The 19690-nt window shown below is 38.2% G+C and overlaps 1 protein-coding gene across 1 annotated transcript in view; it reads left to right on the top strand.

Moving 5' to 3' along the window:
* The first annotated feature begins 478 nt into the window (after positions 1-478).
* Positions 479-19690, top strand: part of LOC134214240 (ras-related protein Rap-2b-like) — a 53331-nt gene continuing 34119 nt past the window's right edge. Inside the window, exon 1 of the mRNA XM_062693646.1 lies at positions 479-1244. The gene's annotated coding sequence lies outside the window, so the exon portion shown is untranslated. The remainder of the gene's footprint in view (positions 1245-19690) is intronic.

Raw genomic sequence — 19690 nt, 5'->3', positions numbered from 1 at the left:
ACGCATCTTGAAACCTAATTGTTATCACCGATTGAAGGAGTACTCAATTTTCTCGCGACACTTTTCCCTACTCTCTTGAAACGAATCACACGCTTAACATTTGTAATACTTCTTAGTATTCCGATTTGCCTACAATGTTATGTCAAACATTTTGATTGTTTCACGAAAAATCAAGTGAAACGCAAAATCAAAATCAGATAGCATTCTAAATGCTACTTTTCAGCCATAAATACTTCGTATGTATATATTTTGCGCCAACTACAATTGGGCTGATTTGCCATAACTATCCTCCAACAATCTCAGGCGTGCGCCTTTTCCACGCTTTCCTCGAGCGCTCCGGAAAAGCGTGCATCATCATCGTACTCTTCATGATCGGTCCGGTGTCTGCTCGGTCGCATCCACATCGGTCGGTCCAACTTGGCCGTTTCATATAAATTGCAATACGTTCAATGCCATCGCTATCATTCGCTATCGATACGCCGTCGCTCTTGGAGCAACAAGTTACAGGTTTTCCCGCCTTCAATCGAATTTCCACCGGTTTCACTGTGTTGACGGGAAACGCTGCCAACAAGTTTGGTAGCATCAATAAAAAGTGTCTTCAACGGTGTCGTACGAGTAAACACGAGTGATAGAGTACAGTGTGAAGCGCGCGATGCTGCAGGATACCATCGTCAAGGGTGTATAGTTTAGATGGAGTAGATCGATTGACTGCTCTTTCCGCATCGTCTGCGATTGCCGCGGGGTGGTTCGAGTTGGGTGGTGCTTTTTTCTAGCTGGTACATCAGTTTATCTTCAAAGCAGCGGCGGGAAAGCTCGAGACTTGAGACGGTGTCAATGTGCAACAAGTGGGTACCATATCTCGAAAAACGATATCCTCTGATAGTGGGACAAGCCGCCTAGCTCGCGTGTGGTACAGTCAGTGGCTGATAACGGAAGCGAGTTGGAGGATGGAAGTGTAATTTGGTCCTGCGTTTATTTGCTCGTGATAAAATGTCAAGCGTTCACGGGTGATTAAATGATAACGATTATACGCGATAGTGCCGCTCGGTCGATAGATACGGGATTGTTTATGTAGTGGAACTGAACCCTTTTCTGCACTAGTGAGCGTAAGTTTCTTGGAAAATGGATTCTACTAAATTTCTGTGAAATCGCTGCCCATCGTAGTAAAAGGATATCTAAAACTGCTGTACGCGTCCCGAAGATAGCAAACAACGGGACGGCACACTCCTAGCTGATCACAGAAGGTAATATCCATTTCCACGAAATATAGATTGATGCTTTTGGCAGAGATTATTGTGCTTCCGATACGTTAGTCAATTTGAAAGGCTATCATCTAATCCAGTGTCTCCCAAACCTGACAAGGGTTTCAAAATTGGTTGAAACCAGCTAATTGATTTAGCTGAAATTAAAAGCTTCCAAGAAATACTTAAATTTGTTTGAATAGTTAAACAATATCTGTCGCTGTATGAGTTCAATTAAATCAGTCTGACGAATTCATTTTTCAATAACAATCAGTGAATGGAATGAGATGCGGGTAATGCCATGAATTGCAATATTTCGAATCGTTAAGAAATGAAAAGCCGTGTAATATAAATTACTTCACTTGTGATAAACCGAGTAAGTACTGCGTCAATTAATTATCACACTACCTAATTATAACTGGAAATAAACTATTAAATAAATGTGCGCTAAAATTTAACGAAAACTAATTTATAAATCGAACATTTACACTAGGCTTTAAGCTTTTCTCGTATATTAAGTATACGTGATGGCCATATGTTCGCTCTAGAAACAAACTTTCTATAGGAGGCCCGGAGAACTACTACCCGAGTAGCACAACTCACACTGATTTGGTTGCAGCAACTCAAATGTGAAGTGAGCCGTCGTCCTCTGGGAATGTGATATCTGGGAGAGTTACCAAACGCCTTTGGCTCTACCTTAATTCTAATTTTATTATCTACTTACATACTATATGTATACATGATCAGGTAACTATCGAGAGGTAAATATTCATAATTATTTACCTATCGATGAGCTGCCTGGGTTTCATTGTCCTGATCTCCCTTGACGGGTAGATGCTTTGAGACAATGTAGTGGTAGATCACCACAAATGTGACCAAATTTGGTTACATACGAGTTACAGTAACTTCTCTGCAATAAGTGTGCTACTTGGCCAAAATACTAATTTTTCCAAAAAACAAATCGCATAAAAAAGTGTCACTCATTTTCTTGAAACATATCTTTAAATAATTTGCTCACAACAAGTTGCAATCGACGTAGAATACTGTCCCATTTTTTCCTTTTAAAAATTTGCCAGGTCGGACTATGGACTCGGAGCTTATGACCAAATACTATTTTTAACAAAAATAGTAATTAAAAGGAGTTACTAAGTTTTTGGAACGTATCTTAACCTATCCTTGACCGATTTACTTACAGAAAAATGCATTCGACAAAGAATCCTGTTGCATTGTTTTATATTGAAAATTGACCAGATCGGAGTATGGGCTTGGAACTTATGGCAAAAATACATTTTTTAACAGAAAACTCACCTGAAAAGGTGTCACTAAGTTTATGAAACTTATTCTTAACCGATTTGCTCGTAGCAAGTTGCATTCGCGGTAGTTATGGAAGTAAAAATTGCGTAAAACAGTGTCACTCATTTTTTGGAACTTATCCGTAATAGATTCGCTGGAACTAATCCTTACTCGATTTGTCTCATTGTTTCCTATTGAAAGTTGGCCAAATCGAACTATGGGCTCGGAAATATGACCATTGTGGGCTTCGTGGCCGTGCGGTTAGCGACGTCAATCGTCTGGACGCATGTGCAATGGAGTGTGGGTTCGATTCCCGCCCCGGTAAGGTGGAAAATTTTCGTGATCGAAGAATTCTCTACCGGTCTACTGGGTGTTATATGTCCTGTCCGTTGTCTAGGTGTTAAGTGTTCAGTCTGTACGATCTCTGGTCGAAGACGGTGTTTCTGTCTTTTTTTGTTTTAAATAATATTATTTACAGAAAAATCGCGTAAAAAAGTGTTACTCATTTAAATTTATTGGAACGAAAAGCACATGTATTACTATTAATGGAAAGTGCAACAGAAACCGAAAATTCTTGCCATTGAAAATGGTACATTTATGAAATCACTCTAATCGGTAGTGAACAATCTTGAAATTCAAAATAGTGCAAAAATCACTTGCAGGAATACTTAAATTGATTTTAATTGGTACTTTTTTTGGCAACAGAATGACCATTGTGATATATAGGGGAACTGTTCCGTTTTCCATCTCACTGAACATATATTCATCTAATCAAAAACAAAGAAACACAGCACCAATCTCGTCGCTTTTTTGCTAACACGTCACAAAAATAAGAAACAAACCAAAATCCTTTTCATTCCTTTGTTTTTTATAGGATGGAAATGGGAGCAATTGGATGAAGTGCCGAACCGTTCCCCTACCAGAAATTGAAAAATGTACATCTCCAGATTCAGTGATTAAAAATCACTTTTCTTTTATTCTCTTACTAGATCAGTTCAAGTACAAGTTCAAGTTCTCTTACTAGATCAATTAGAGGAAATGACAGCTTCGCCAGGTTTTGTTCTATTATTGTCAGGAAATTTTATGATATTTGTCAACAATATTCTTTGATATGTAAAGAATGTTTGGGCCAAATTTGAGCATAATTAGTTATAGAAAACCCCCTGACTCGGCCGGCCGCTTGGACCGATACCCAATTAGGGTAAAGTAATAGATTTATAACATGCCATGTTATTTAGTTATTTTCTTTTTCAACAGATCCTGTAAAAAATTGTGTTTCATTAGTAATTAAAATAACTGATAATTGTAAAAAATCAAAACAATAAAACGTACCGTACGAAAACCATTTTTGTGTAGGGGTTATCACGCCTATCTAGAGAGTAGAAGGTTGAGGGTTCGAGTCCCTCCAAGACACGTGAGTTTTTTTTTGCAAATTTCATATCAATTTGTTTATTTCGAAATATGTGCTGTGCATATGCAGAGTCAAGATATTTAACAAAAAAACATATCCTGTTATAAATTTGATAAAATATTTTTTCAAAGCGAATGGCAATTACTACATTATAACAACAGTTCTTATTAATAACTGACGTTGTCATAAGTTTGATTCAAATTTGTTTTGTCGTGTTGTTTATAGTATTTATGCCTTCCAAGACTACTTTAAACAACCTCAAGATCCCAAATCCCAAATGGAATAATATTGCTGAAGTAGTTTACCTGAAATAAAATAGATAAAAAAAAATAGATAAGTAAATTTTCTCCTCGTAAACAGTTCAGCTCTAGATTTTAACGAAATTTGACGGAATCTCGCGGAATTTCGAAACAAATTCAAACCTAAACCATACTGCATCGTACGGCCGTGTTTATCAAAAAAAAAAAAATTGACAGCGCCGCCTAACAAAGTCATGAAGCTGTTTTCAAAACTACTGTTATACTGTTATACCAATTTGTTTCTATAAACGCTTACTACATAATCTTTTTTTTTAACTAATTATCTAATACATGCATTCATCTCTTAGACTAGGTGTTCCGTGTTTTCTTAACACTATCATCCTTATTTTCTATGTTACTTTTAAGTTATTTCGATTGCCTCTGGCAGTTAGAATTTTTCCTCTGGTTGAATTGCCATGTAGGAATTACAATACTACATAATCTTATTTTGAGTCGACAAATACGTTATTAATTTTCTTCTCTTTCACATTGATTTTGCGAAGGATTGATTTGAAATACGGTTTTCGTTTTCGAGTTTTACTTATAATTCGTTTAAAATAAATATCGAATCGCTTGTCACAGCATGGCGCTCACGGAGATGCAAAGCATTCCTCGGTCTGTTAAAACAATGAATGTCAAACTAATTGGCCTAATAGCAGTACTTCGAGCAGATTGTATATAAGACTATCGTTCTTCGAGCCTTATATCTTCTTCTTCTTATTATTGGCATTACATCCCCACACTGGGACAGAGCCGCCTCGCAGCTTAGTGTTCATTAAGCACTTCCACAGTTATTAACTGCGAGGTTTCTTAGCCAAGTTACCATTTTTGCATTCGTATATCATGAGGCTAACACGATGATACTTTTATGCCCAGGGAAGTCGAGACAATTTCCAAAATTGCCTAGACCGGCACCGGGAATCGAACCCAGCCACTCAGCGTGGTCTTGCTTTGTAGCCGCGCGTCTTACTGCACGGCTAAGGAGGGCCCCATTCGAGCCTTATATAAAAAGGTTGAATTTGGAAGGCAATGGCAGCCTTTTTGATGCAACTTTTTATATGAGAAAGGAAAAAATATTTCTTCATACCTGGCAAACTGCTGCCATGATTTTTTGTAATCCAATCACTTTTCTTAAATACAATCTGAAATGCATATCTTTGTGCTTTTATAAAAGATGCAAAGGTTATTCTAATCAAATTAATTTCTGACGTCTGTCTTTTCTATATTGGGGTACCTTGCGATTGCCAAAATCGGACACCGTGACAAAAATATGATAGACTTTGAACGTTAATATCTCAGCCGTTTCTCGATGGATTTCCAATTTTTTTTTAACTATTCGATCACGAAAGAGTCAACACTTCTTTTAATTTTTTTCTGAGGATACTAAATTTTACTATTTGTTATCGATAATTGATAAAAAAAAAGTTTAAAAATAGGTAAACCAACCAATAACGTGCATGCATCGCAAGCACAGACATCAAAATCAAGCAACTTGTGGATTCGGATCTAACCTTCAGTTCGAACAAGATTTCATGCATAGCGGACGCAGCGGAGCGGACACAGCAGCATAAAGGCGTTGGTTGCAGTTTCAACGGACAGCAGCAAAAGAATCACATTGGTCGTCGGCGTGATTGCTGCAGATCGTTCAACCTAAATGAACCAGCATTTTATGTGTAGAAAGAGTTGATTACAAAAATGACATCTGTTGCAATTCCACGCCACCAGTGGCGATGCTGAAAATGTATTGTAAATGGTGGCGTCCTAGTGAAAAGTCATCGTGTGGCCGTTGGACAAAAACAGCACGAAATGAAATTTCAACCCAACGTTCCGCCAAGCATTTGGTTGCTATTAGTTGTTGGCAGAGGCGCATCCAAGTTGCGAATCGTGGGTAGGACAAATAGGGAATGCCAGTTTATGCCAATAGTTATTGTATTAGCATTTAAGCGATTTGCTAAAATTCGTGTTTGTTACAAGCCTAGAATATGACATGAGAGTAGTATCACTTCCACCCGTGACCACCGAGAGCTGCATCTCTTACTACAGAGGTACAGAGAACTCTACGACCTCTCATAGGTGCAACGGAAGGTTTTGGAGCTGTTAGTGTGGAAGGTATAGCAGAAGGAATAGTTTCGGCAGAAAGTGAAACACAGAAAGAACTAAGACATACATCATAGGAAAAGGACGATCATGCGATCGAACCCACGACCTCCTGTTTTTAGGCAGAAGCGGTAGCCACTAGATCACCAAGCTTGTTTCCGATGTTTCAGATCGATGCATATTCTACCTATACTGCCGCCAAAAGCGTAAAAGTTACCGTCCCATGTTGAAATGAAATCCATATCAATATAAGACAGTTATGCTTGCGGCAGCAACATAATCAATTCTAGGAATAATCTTGACTTAAAAAGATCTTTGCGGACAGAATACTCAGATAATTTGAGAAGTTTTTTACGATTATCTGGAAAAATATTGCTTTTTCCAAGATTGTTTATTAAGAGGCGAACCAGTCTCCGGCTGAAAACCTCTTTAATAAAGCTATAAAAAAACCCAAATTAATCCACCTAGCGGTGACGATGCCTTTCTCGATTAAATCAAGATATACTGTAGGTGGTAACTTCGTTTTTTTCCAATTCCTATCTACCAAAAATGTTGGCAATTTTGTTTTCTGTAAAATAAGCATAATACATTATGTTATAATCAAGTTAAGACGATCGTGAAATTTTCTTTCATCCATTTTTGAGAGAGAAATTATTTCAAGTATTGTTATTTGTAACACACATTGATATAATTGTTATGACTAACTGGACGGGTTGGTATATAACATCATGGGTCTCCAAGAATTCAAGGGTTAAAAATGAAATGTACACAAACATTTTGAAAATTAAGCCAATAATTCTCAAGACCGACTAGAATATGACGTCAAATACATTTAAGATTATTCAACCAACGACATCCCCACCCCCCTTCGCCAAGGCCCCGATGCCATTTGAACGATTCCTAAATATAAATAGAAGACTAACAAAACCGCATAGGCGCATACATCATATAATATGGAAATAAAGAGATGTATAAAACGAAAACTATATTCAAATTTGCCCTTTAAGTCACCCAAACTTCCCCATAACTCCACGGAAGCATCAATGAAACCCCTCTTTTCCCCATCCAATGTATGACAGAATTTGTATCACACAAAACAAACGCAAACAGCACCATGGCCACGAGCGTACAAACCAGCAGTTAATCGTGTCGTTATCGAGTGCAATTTCTGTTGCCAACGATGAAACTTACAACTGTGTTGGTACGAATGCTCCGATAAAGTATAATGGCAATTGAGTTCTCCAAAGCCAGAATCACCAACACTAATGTCACTGTGTAAGTAGCATGTATAAAATAAAAGTGCAGCAGTTGCAGCAAAAATATTACAAACACTTTGAGAGGAATACAGTGGAATCACGCACACTTTTATTCATTTGGAGAAGTCAATAAACATCATCGAATCGGCTCTAAACTTAAAAGCGCGTACGTTGTTCGTCGATTAGTTTTCGTGTTCAACACGTTCCACATTGCAAGCTTAGAAAAGCTTTGCTCGTTGCGTTAGCGTTATCGATATTGCCGTAGCGAGGTTTCTAACCCATCGAGCGAACGTAATTTATATTATAACATGGTAGCTGCTCAATGCTCGTAGTCCCGATTATATGGGAAAAATGGAAAACTGCCTAAACCATTTTCCTTGTCAGCTGCAAACGCATTAATCAATCTTGATGAAATTAAATAGCATGTAATTAGAAGAGTGGCTCTGTGGAATGCAACTTGTTGCGATAAAATCAGTTAAGTCTAAGTACATGAAAATCGTGTGAGTTTTTGAGGTTGAAAAAGTGACCATACAGACACACAAACATACACACACATACATACACACACAGACATCATCTCGATTCATCAAACTGAGTCGAATGGTATAAGAAACTATCAGATGTTCCTGTAAAAAGTTCGTTTTCAGAGTGAAATGATAGCCTTTCGGTACAACTTTGTTGTACGAGAAAGGCAAAAAGGATACCTAAGTCATATACATATTTGAATTCTCAATTATCGAACATTTTTACAAGTTTCCAGCAGAAATTTATATGGGACTAAAAATTTGTTCTTATGCTGCATGGGCCAACTATCATTCTATGGAGGTTAGTGTCATTCTATTGATTAAAATGGCTTATTGTTTGCTATACAAAAATGAAAATCAAAAGGTTCACAAACAATATAAAAATATGTTGGAGATTAGAAAAGTATGCTCTTTATGTTAAACTGTTAAAAAAAACCCTCATATTTTTCACTGCTCAACAACCCAATTGAATTCTAATTATAACGGACATAACGGCGCCAGTTGCAATAACTAAAACTGAATGATTGATAGTTTGTTATCATTTAGAATAGTTTACTGTAGCAACCCTATAACCAGAGACCGACGGAGTGAAAAACTGTCGAAATGGCAACGTATGAAAATGCATGAAATCGTGAAAATGATACTGGCAGCACTGGAACTTTTTGCTTGCTTCTTATGGATGCAATGGTTCTTATGGTTCTTATGGAAACCGAACAAAAAATGGAAATGGAACAAGATGGCGTCTTCGCCGATCTCTTATTCTAGTATTTCTAGTTTACTGCACCTAGCGCATTACCTCCGTTTTAATTGATATTCAAACAACGATTTGTTAGGTAAAGTTGTAGAAAAATCTTCAGATAAGAAATTCACCATACTATACATTTTGAAAGTCAGCTTCTGGAATGAGGCAATATTGACAAACTACTAAATGATTGAACCCAAATTACAAGGTGGTCGAAAATATCCTAGCCTTAAACGTCTTGAACGCTTCGAGATTATAAAGTGTTCAAAGTCTTGAAGCACAATCAGTAATCTATTCCAGGAAATCAATTTTTCTTGGATGTGCTTGTGAAACAAGTGGCAAAAAATTATCAACGACAAACCTTTGTTTTTGTCGGAGATAATAATGACAAAGATCCGAAATTTTTGTCAGAAACAAAAAAGAAGACGATTTTGTTGCTAACTTTTCATACCGTTATTTTGTATTATTTCTACAGTAAATTTCGATTTTATGTTATCGTAGTTTCTGCTTTTATGCAAATATTCGAGAATCTAACAACGATTACAAAAATAGCATCGTATTTTCGGAAATATCGGAGCATGCAATGGAAATAAATCTTGTCATATTTTTTTTTGTGCTGTCAAATTGACGGCTGGGACCAATGTGATCCATCTCGCCATCTTGTCATATCAAGACAAAACCATCAACAGGTAGCGGAAATCTTCAGCTACCTATTGGTGGTGTTGGTTTGCGTGGGAGAGCTTTCAGATTTATCAAATCGTCGTTTAAATTTTTGTTTACAAAAGCAGATAAGTCGTTTTGAAATTTTTTTTCTAGATGTTGTGTTCGGGTTCTGATAAAGGCTTGTTGCGAAGTGCGTTTGTCAGTAACAAACTCTGTTAATGACAAAGGGTATATTGTTGGGCGTTGCTCGAATATTGATTCCCTGGTCTATTCTCTTAAGGATCTTAGAAACCTCTGTGATTATTCTAAAGACTCTGATTAAATTTTAAATAACAGATTTTTGCCAGCTAATGACTTCATTTGTTCTACCAATAATCATGGATAGGACAATGGTTTGAGAAGCAATGCAGTATCGGTTTCGATACAGTTGTTGTTTTGTTTTCTCAAGGCCACCATGACAAGGTCTCGCTATTTAGACCCTTCATAGAGAGCAATCCCATTGAAGGCGCGCCCCTTATCAATAGGAAATCAATCCTGTCTTGAGAAAACAGAACAGTAATACTGTTTTTGGCCATGCATCGGAGCCTTGTCTTGCTTCTAGAACAGCGGTTCTCAACCTTTTTGATGAGTGGTACCCCTTGAGGCTTTGTCATTGCTTGAGGTACCCCCTAAGATTTTATTTTTCTGAAAATTCAAACTATAGCCGAATAGTAGCGTAATTTTTAAGTTACATGCAAACACACAAGGAAACTTACGATCCACAATGGTTATTCGCAATGTTTACTTAACTTTAATCCAAAAATATATATGAACTGTTCGTTATTCAGAGATATTCCTCTATTTAATTTTCAAATTTATTCTTAGACTGCCAATCCAACTTCAAGAGTTTCTGCATTTCGAGCTGTTGAAATTTGAAAATTATATTTTTGGCGATGTTGACAGAAAAAAAAATTAAAAAAAAAACAAATGATCAGTTTAATATAAGAAAAACATGGAATCTTTAGAAATCGTTTGGGACACAAATTTCGTTTCTTTGAAAATTTGCTTTTATTGCCGAACTTTGATTCTAATATGTGAAAGTGGAACACCCAAAGACGGAACACCTAAACGTTCCACGTTTTTATTGATATTTATTTTAACGGCTCTAAATGTTGTATTTTATACAACACCGTTTTTACGTTTTTAACTGTAAAACATGTAAACGTTTTCCTTAATATGACAAACATACGTCGTTGGTAAAGGTGCACAGAGGCCCTTGTGAATGTGGCCAATTTTAACGCATTAAAAACTACGGAAAACATTTTAAAATATTGAACAAAATCAATACCTGCTAAATCTGTTCTGAAAATGTTCCTTGTGGATTGATTTCAAATCAAAATATCAAAATTCGTACAGCTTTTATTAGACTGAATGTAGATCATTTCACTGGACCACCACTTTAATAGTTCAATACGCACCTTGCGAAGGGATCCATTTTATTTATATTGCGCTGATCTTACTCTATTCATTGCGATTTGCAGTTTTGGCACAGTCATTATGGTCAACACGCAAACATATGACAAAAGAAAATTTGCGTTTACTGGGTGTCGATTTGTTTCTGATTTATGTTTCAATTACAAAGCCTACTTTTTACTTCAATGGCCAAAAAGTTTACTTCAAGTATTTTAATAGGATAAGATAAATTATTTACCAATAAATTACTTCAAACACCCTTTTTTATACATACAGATATCTCATAAGGTGGATTGATTTATCTGTTGTACGAATTTCGTTACCTCTAGGTACTTTTCACTTAACATTGTTTCTGAATCCAGTTATAAAAACCAGTTATAACGACCAGAGGTCGTACAGACTGAACACTCAACACCTAGCATGAGACAACGGACACATAACACCCAGTGGACCAGTGGAGAATGTTTCGATCACGAAAAGTTTTCTCTTTACCGGGGCGGGAATCGAACCCACACTCCATGTGTCCGAAGGTATATTTTTAAACTCTAGAACTGAGACATTGATGTTTAATTCAAAAATTTCAAACATCATCTATGTGCCAAAATGTGTTGTGGATGACATAGCCTTAATTTCAAAGAAAACTTGCGTTGTGCTCCACTTTGTTATTTTTATGCTAAAAGAAGCTCTCAAAGTACCAAAAAAGCCCCTTCGGACGGTAAATTCCTTTTTTAAATTGACACTGTGAATTATTCAACAAGCTCATTATTTGCACAACTGTGTTAACATTGAAAATCAAGGATCATTTCATCATTTTTTTAAATTTCAATATAATATTCGCCATAATACATTTTCGTCTCAGGTACCCCCTGAGACCAGGGAAGGTACCCCCAGGGTTACATGTACCCCAGGTTGAGAACCGCTGTTCTAGAATATCACCAGTAAAACTCTTAAAACCCGGGATTTAGCTCTGTCTACAAGACCATTTCAAGCAACAGAATTTGTTCAGTAATAAGAACTTCCGTGTGTTCCTCTACCTACCATTGTTCACCAGTTCAAGAAGAGTTAGTACGTATTTAAACCCTCAACTCGATTTTTCCAGCAGTCAGTTCAGCCTAGGACCGGGTACTGAGGTATTTTTAACTAATTGCTTGAAAAGTTGTTTCTGCTGCATACAGTTTAGCCTCAAACAAGAGGAATTCGAGTCTTTCAAATGTCTGCAAGGTAACATTAATTATGTTTTATCTCTGAGACTGCTGTTGGTAGCGGGGACTCTATACGATAAATCCTTAATTACTACAACTTATTGCCCTAGCTAGAAAAATTGATTAAGCTAGGGCTCTGTTTGGTAGATCTTACACCGCAACACACTACGTCAAAGTGATCTACCGTGTTACGGGATGTCCGATTTTGCTTATGCTTCCATTATTTCGGACATTTTTTAGGATGTGTGTCTTCTAGGATTCTGGTGTCCTCCACTGAAAGCCAGTCGAGTGGCTTCAGCGGCGATGCGGCCGATGAGTCGTGTTAATACCTTTTCCACGTTTGGGGACTCAAAGTCCATCCAACTGGGAGCTTCTATTCGGCTTCTTGATTCGGTTGACCTTCGAGCTATTATTCAAGAGACACAAACTATGATGACAAATATTTCGTAAAGCTACGTAGTCCTACGTCACCTTCGCGTATAGCCCGATTTGGATGCTCCGTTCAGATTTTTTTATTTAAGCTGTCTAGCTGGAACGGAATATATCGCTATAGTTTTCTTTGTCGAAGTTCATTGTAAAACATACATATGTACTGTGCAAATTCATTTATTTTCATGATACGATAATAAAATAATTTCCGCACGCCACTGTGCGTAACTTGAGAATCACTAATCGACCGTTTTCCAAATGATTGATTCCAAGTGACATCGCTCGATATCAATTGTCCATTACATTGCGGTTCCGTCCAATGGGCATCGGGGAGGAAACGCATAACCAATTAGGTACTCGCTGGTGTGGTGCCTTGTGGAAAGTTGAACCAATAATGCACGAGGGCTTCAGACCAGATTGTGTTTATCGAGAGGAAAGTCAATGTTGTTATTACTGTGCAAACAGTCCATCGTTTGTGCGAAGACAGGCACTCAGACTTGCTAAGGATATTCATAGAAATTGATCTGCTAGGCGAAAGTGGCTGGAGGTTTTGCTCTCAGTTTTGTTCATGCATCTTTGGTTTTTGAACGAGAGTTTTTTCCATCAACCACATTTAGTCAAATTCTAATATTGTGATGGGTTCTGGTTTAGATTTCGTGGTGTCATAGACGTAAAACAAAATTGTGCAAGGATTTTTCATATGCAGAGACCACTTGTACAAAAAGCCTGTAATCCATTAAATTTACTACAAATGCTGCTCAACAAAATGGAGTTAGAAAAAATTTGGTTTATTTGAAAATAAATGCAACAATAACAATACAAGTAATGGAACACAAGACCTGATAAACTATTAATGATGTATAACCCCTTGGACAGTCATATGAATCATTAGCCCTGTATCCAAAAGCAGCCACCCGCATAAAATAGTGCCAAACATAGTTTTAATCGAGATATCTATCAACTAGTGGAAGCCACATCATGCAATCCCTGTCTGGAATGGAAGCCTTTATTTGTTGAACTTTTAGTGATTGAGTTTTGAAATTTTGTTGAAATCGTGCTCAAAAAGCGTATTGGTATAATGTCCTTCCGAGAATGGTCCTAATTGAAATCAAATTTACATTGAAGTACGTTGTGCACCAGCAGCACTACAAACATTAATTTGAATTACCTATTCTGCTTTATAATTATTCATCTTTCAACAAAGAGTTTCGTTACTCATGGTACAAATGAGTTTTTCGAATCAAATATACGATTTCGCGAATTTTATTATTGTTTCACGCAAGAACTGAGAATAGAAATATTTCAATGTAATTTTGTGTAATAGTCAAACTGGCATTTTTTCTGACGACAAACCCCATGCGAATAATAAGATGCAAAATTCAAGACTAGTTCTGAAAAAAAAGCAGTCAGCGAGATATCTGCCTGAAGACTCAATGCGATACACAATATAGGCACGGGTACCAGAGGCAGAAATCGATTAGTTGGCTTCACTCACCGATATCTACACCGATGCATAATAGATTGAATTTCTTCTACTAAGAAGCTTTTTGCAACGCCGGCCGGCTATTTAACGCTGTAAAATTACCGAGGGGTCAAAAGCAATGAATGCAAGTGGCAAAAACTTTAATTTTAATAGCTGTCAGCAAAGTTTTTTAGTGTTTGTCCGTTTGTTCAAACATTCTTTACGAGAAATCTAAAAAATCACTGGCTTCGCGTGAATTTTTATATTTAATATAAAAGAAAATTCCAATTCTGTATTACTCAAGATAAGAAGACAAGAAGACAAGAAGACAAGAAGACAAGAAGACAAGAAGACAAGAAGACAAGAAGACAAGAATACAAGAAAACAAGAAGAGAAGAAGACAAGAAAACACGAATACAAGAAGACAAGAAGACAAAAAACATGAAGAGAAAAAGACAAAAAAACAAGAAGACAAAAAGACAAGAAGACAAAAAGACAAGAAGATGAATTGTATTGTACAAGAAAAGTAAAAAATAGGGTGAACATGTTTCCATTCGTTGCAACTTATTATTCGAGAAACGCAAAAACTATCTTGATTTCGCGTAAATAGAAAGAGATCTAATAATCTCGAAGTCAGTAGAACACCGGTAATGACGATAAAAAACGTTCCGAACCATTTTAAATTATTGACATCAAAGAAATATCTACTCCTCAACTCTTCAGAAAATGAAAATAATTATAACTTATTCGAGGTCAATCCAATTGGAACAGTGGCAGCGGGAGAGTGACACGTGTCCGATCACTTTCATCGTCTTCTGCTTTTTGTCGTTTATTTGTGCTCAGTGCATAAAGCAGCTACATTTATAAAACGAGAGGCACTTTCTCCGGGTTTTTCTTGCTTGGCATACATTACCCTGTCCTTTCCGAGAATCCTCTGAAGCCATTGCTCCGTCAAATTGATGCATTATATCAAGGCAGATCGGCAGGTATCTGCCCTTCAAAAATTCAACGAATCGATTTTAAATTCCTTTTTCGCTGCTGTATAATGCCAACATTTTCTGTTTCAATCTCAGAAAACTAAGACAAGGTGAAAAAGGTCAACACTGTACGTAAAATTATCCTTATTTAATTGAACAATTTTCCCCACGAAAGCTCTACGCGTTGTTGAGTGGAGCCCAGATAACAGAATTGGCAATACATCGTATTGCCTTACTCGTACTACAAAGTTATACTTTCAATCCAAAAGCGAGCTTTTTATAGAAACATCCCGGAGTCATATTTCTATATTGGTGATTGATTTGATATACCTATGTGCATGTGGATTCATTAATAAAAATCTGATATTAATGACATAAAAAATAAACAGCAGACACTGAAAAAACATTCGTTTTAATTTTATAAAAAAAACTTATTAAATGGTAACGCCTTCAAGTCGATACGGATTTAATCCAAATCTATTCTATATTTAAATGATTGTCATACTTCAAATACTCATGAAAAATTACAAAATCTTTTTATCTGTGTATTCGTATACATGTCTGTAGGGCCACGTTACAGTTTTATGCTGGTTTCATATATTTACCTAATTGACTTTACTCGATTTAAGCGCAAAAAGTTGCAATTGACTTTCGAATTTATGATGAATTAGCTTTTGCGCTCAAAAGTTAGATCGAAAATTTAGTATGAAGCAACAAAAACTGGTGTCAGTCAACTGGAGGAGAAAGTCAATATCATCACCACGTTTCATGTTCAAATTATTCCTGAATATCAAGGCCCTGACAAAATACGATAACACCGTAATTTTCCCCAACAAACTCAAATTCAGGTAGGAATTTTAATTCGATTTTAATTTGGTGGATCACGTGCCCCATCATATCCGTGCCCCATCAGTTTATATCAGCCAGTGGTTGCGATAGAAGATTCGAGAGGATTGGGTTACACTCACCCTGACTTCGCTCGCATCATTCTGGGAAACTTCGTTTGTTATTTTGTGCAAATTCCAATTTAAATTGCGCTCACCAATGCGACGACGACGCCGTTACCCACCAGCAGCATTGGCAGCCGGCTGAGTAGATTGCTTACTTGTTTGCGGTGGAACCGGGAACGCGCGGTAGCTCGGGAGAAAATTAATCATTCATTACGCGTAATACTCGCTCGTGAACAATCAACAGCGATCCTGTTGCTGGTTTTCGACACGTGGCAAGTGGGCAATAATTTATGGATGGATATGGTGGACACGTATTGGATCGTACCAACCGAATTAACAACAATTTCATATCCTTGATTTTCTCTCAGAATCAATCAGCAAGTTTTGTGTGGGCTGTGGCGAAAATAAGAATGGTTGCTCCAACGCAATAACTCATCCTGCTATTGGTAGCTCATGACGATGACGGATGAATTGGCTGACTTGATGGAGTTTATTTCTGAAGATTCAGTTAGCAAACTAGATGCCATTTTAACTACTAATAATTTATTTATCGAGTGCGGTTGAAAGCGAAGGTTCTGTCGTGGTTCAATATTGTGTGGGCGTAATTCGGGTTCCAGTGACGCTTACGAGTCTCTTGGAGCGTTCTTAGAGTAACGACAAGCTGATGAGTTAATTTCATTTATTTCCTTTTACTTGGTCGATATCGTACTTGCTAGCCGAGTAGCCTTTGAATGATCGGCAAAATTCATGTTTCACTTGATCGATTCGTCGTTCTTTTTACGCATTTTTGTATCAAATGGATCTTTATCCAAAACCATTAGAGCTCAGTTACTGTCGAGCACTCAGTCAAGGTAGGCCTATCGTGACCCAATGTTCGCGTTATGAACAATCTATGATTCATTTGCCTTTGCATGTCCTATATTTACACGCACTCCAATACATATAGTACGAAGCTTTTTTGGATGGAAAACTTCAGCAAATTGTCCATGAACAAAACTTTGGAAATGAATTCACAATTTGACCATGATTTGTGATTTCAGAGTCATTTATGATGATTGATATGTATGTGTGTGATTTACCGCCAAATGACCCATTCGGCCAAATTACCCTTTCGGCCTAACGACTCTTTCGGCCAAATGATCCTTTCGGCCAAATGACCCTTTCAGCCGAATGGCCATTTGGACAAATGACCCTTTCGGCCAAATGACCCTTTCGGCCAAACGACCCTTTCGGCCAAACGACCTTTTCGGCCAAACGACCCTTTCAGCCAAATGACCTTTTCGGCAAAATGACCCTTTCGGCCAAATTGTTCTTTTGGCCAATTGACCCTTTCGGCCAAATGACGTTTTCTGCTCCAGTTCGTTCGAATCGCGCCGGGGACTAAGACAAGGTGATGGACTTTCGTGCCTGTTGTTCAACATTGCGCTAGAAGGTGTTATGCGGAGAGCCGGGTGTAACAGCCGGGGTACGATTTTCAACAGATCCAGTCAATTTATTTGCTTCGCGGATGACATGAACATTGTCGGCCGAACATTTGCAAAGGTGGCAGAACTGTACACCCGCCTGAAACGTGAAGCAACAAAAGTTGAAGTGGTGGTGAATGCGTCAAAGACAAAGTACATGCTTGTGGGCGGAACCGAGCGCGACAGGGCCCGCCTGGGAAGCAGTGTTACGATAGACGGGGATACCTTCGAGGTGGTCGAGGAATTCGTCTACCTCGGATCCTTGCTAACGGCTGACAACAACGTTAGTCGTGAAATACGAAGGCGCATCATCTGTGGAAGTCGGGCCTATTACGGGCTCCAGAAGAAACTGCGGTCGAAAAAGATTCGCCACCGCACCAAATGTGTCATGTACAAGACGTTAATAAGACCGGTTGTCCTCTACGGACATGAAACATGGACAATGCTCGAGGAGGACTTGCAAGCACTCGGAGTATTCGAGAGACGGGTGCTTAGGACCATCTTTGGCGGTGTGCAAGAAGACGGTGTGTGGCGGCGAAGAATGAACCATGAGCTCGCCCAACTCTACGGCGAACCCAGTATCCAGAAGGTAGCTAAAGCCGGAAGGGTACGATGGGCAGGACATGTTGCAAGAATGCCGGACAGCAACCCTGCAAAAATTGGTGTTCGCTTCAGATCCGGCAGGTACGAGACGGCGTGGAGCGCAGCGAGCGAGATGGACAGACCAGGTGCAGAACGACTTGGCGAGCGTGGGGCGTATCCGAGGATGGAGAGATGCGGCCTCGAACCGTGCATTGTTGCGTCAAATTGTTGATTCAGTGTTATCTGTTTAGATGTTAACTTAATAAATGAAAAATGAAACGTTTTCTGCTAAATGACCCTTTCGGCCAAATGACCATTTCGGCCAAATGACCCTTTCGGCCTAATAATCTTTTCGGCCAGATGGGTTTCGACCTAATGATTTGTTCGGCCTAGAGGCATTCAGCCAAATGGCTTTCGGCCTAACGACCCTTCCCCCATTTAGAGACACTAACAATCAGCTTGTTATTGCTGCACCACACAATGAATGAATACATTGAGCAGCGCTTGGAGGCGTTCACAGTCTTCAATTGAACGTACAATAAAATACAGCTTCAAGCCATCTGCATATACAAGCCTACAACCACCTCGCAATAGCAACGTCACGTCGTTGAAGAACAATGTGAACAAGAGAGGACCGATATTGCTACCTTGCGGGACCCCAGACTTATAAGAAAAAGTCGTCGAAAGTCGAGATTATTTACAAAGAAGTATACGGTAGTCAATTTTATCAAAGGTAGCTTTCAGGTCCGTGTAGACGACATCGATCTGCGCTTTATCTTCGATCTGTGCTATGCACGTCGATGTAAATTCCATCAAGTTAGTAGAAACTGATCTACCGGGCATAAATCCATACCGGTCAAAGGAAATGTAATTTCGAGTGCCCTCGAGAATCATACCACTCACTATGATTTGGAATAATTTAGAACCAGCTGAAAGGTTAGTTGTCCCTCGATAATTTTTAACGTTAACGTAACGACGGTCACCCATTTTGTATACCGGCATCATTACCGATTGTTTCCAAACGTAAGGAAATTTTCCTTCAGCAAATGAACGGTTGAAAATGTGGCACAAGGGTTGTGTAAGAGGTCTTACGCAGCGACGAAACATTATGGCTCAAATGCCGTCTGGTCCAGGAGAATGCCGTCTGGTCCAGGTCTTATTACATGAGTAAAGACATCATTTAGAATAGTAATATTTTCACGTGCTTTAAGTTCTGGATATTAACACCTATTAAACCCCAACAGAAAAATGAACGTATAAAATCGCACGATGAATAAAAGTGAACACTGTCTTCAGCAAAATTACTTGAAATTAACTCCCCTATCAGGAAAAAATATCAGGCATGGGCGATCATGCCCTTCCGGCAACCTAGAACGTCATTCACATGGTGAAGTTATGAACAAGAAATCAATAGGTATATTGGCAGCGGATTGTACTGTTTCGAAATAAGATTTTTATTCAAACGTATCCGAAGATTTATCGTGATATACAATAAACTATGTTTAACCCTCAAACTGCCGGGACGAATCTTGACAACTTAAAACAGCTCGTTCTGGGTCAATTTTCTACTAAAATGCAAGCGGTTTCAACTGTGATCAAGGGGAATAGTAGTTCCAACATGCAGATGGGTACAATCAAATATACTAT

This window comes from Armigeres subalbatus, chromosome 2 (assembly GCF_024139115.2).
Source record: "Armigeres subalbatus isolate Guangzhou_Male chromosome 2, GZ_Asu_2, whole genome shotgun sequence".
In the NCBI taxonomy this organism is placed as follows: Eukaryota; Metazoa; Arthropoda; class Insecta; order Diptera; family Culicidae; genus Armigeres; species Armigeres subalbatus.
This window is presented reverse-complemented; position numbering and strand designations above follow the sequence as displayed.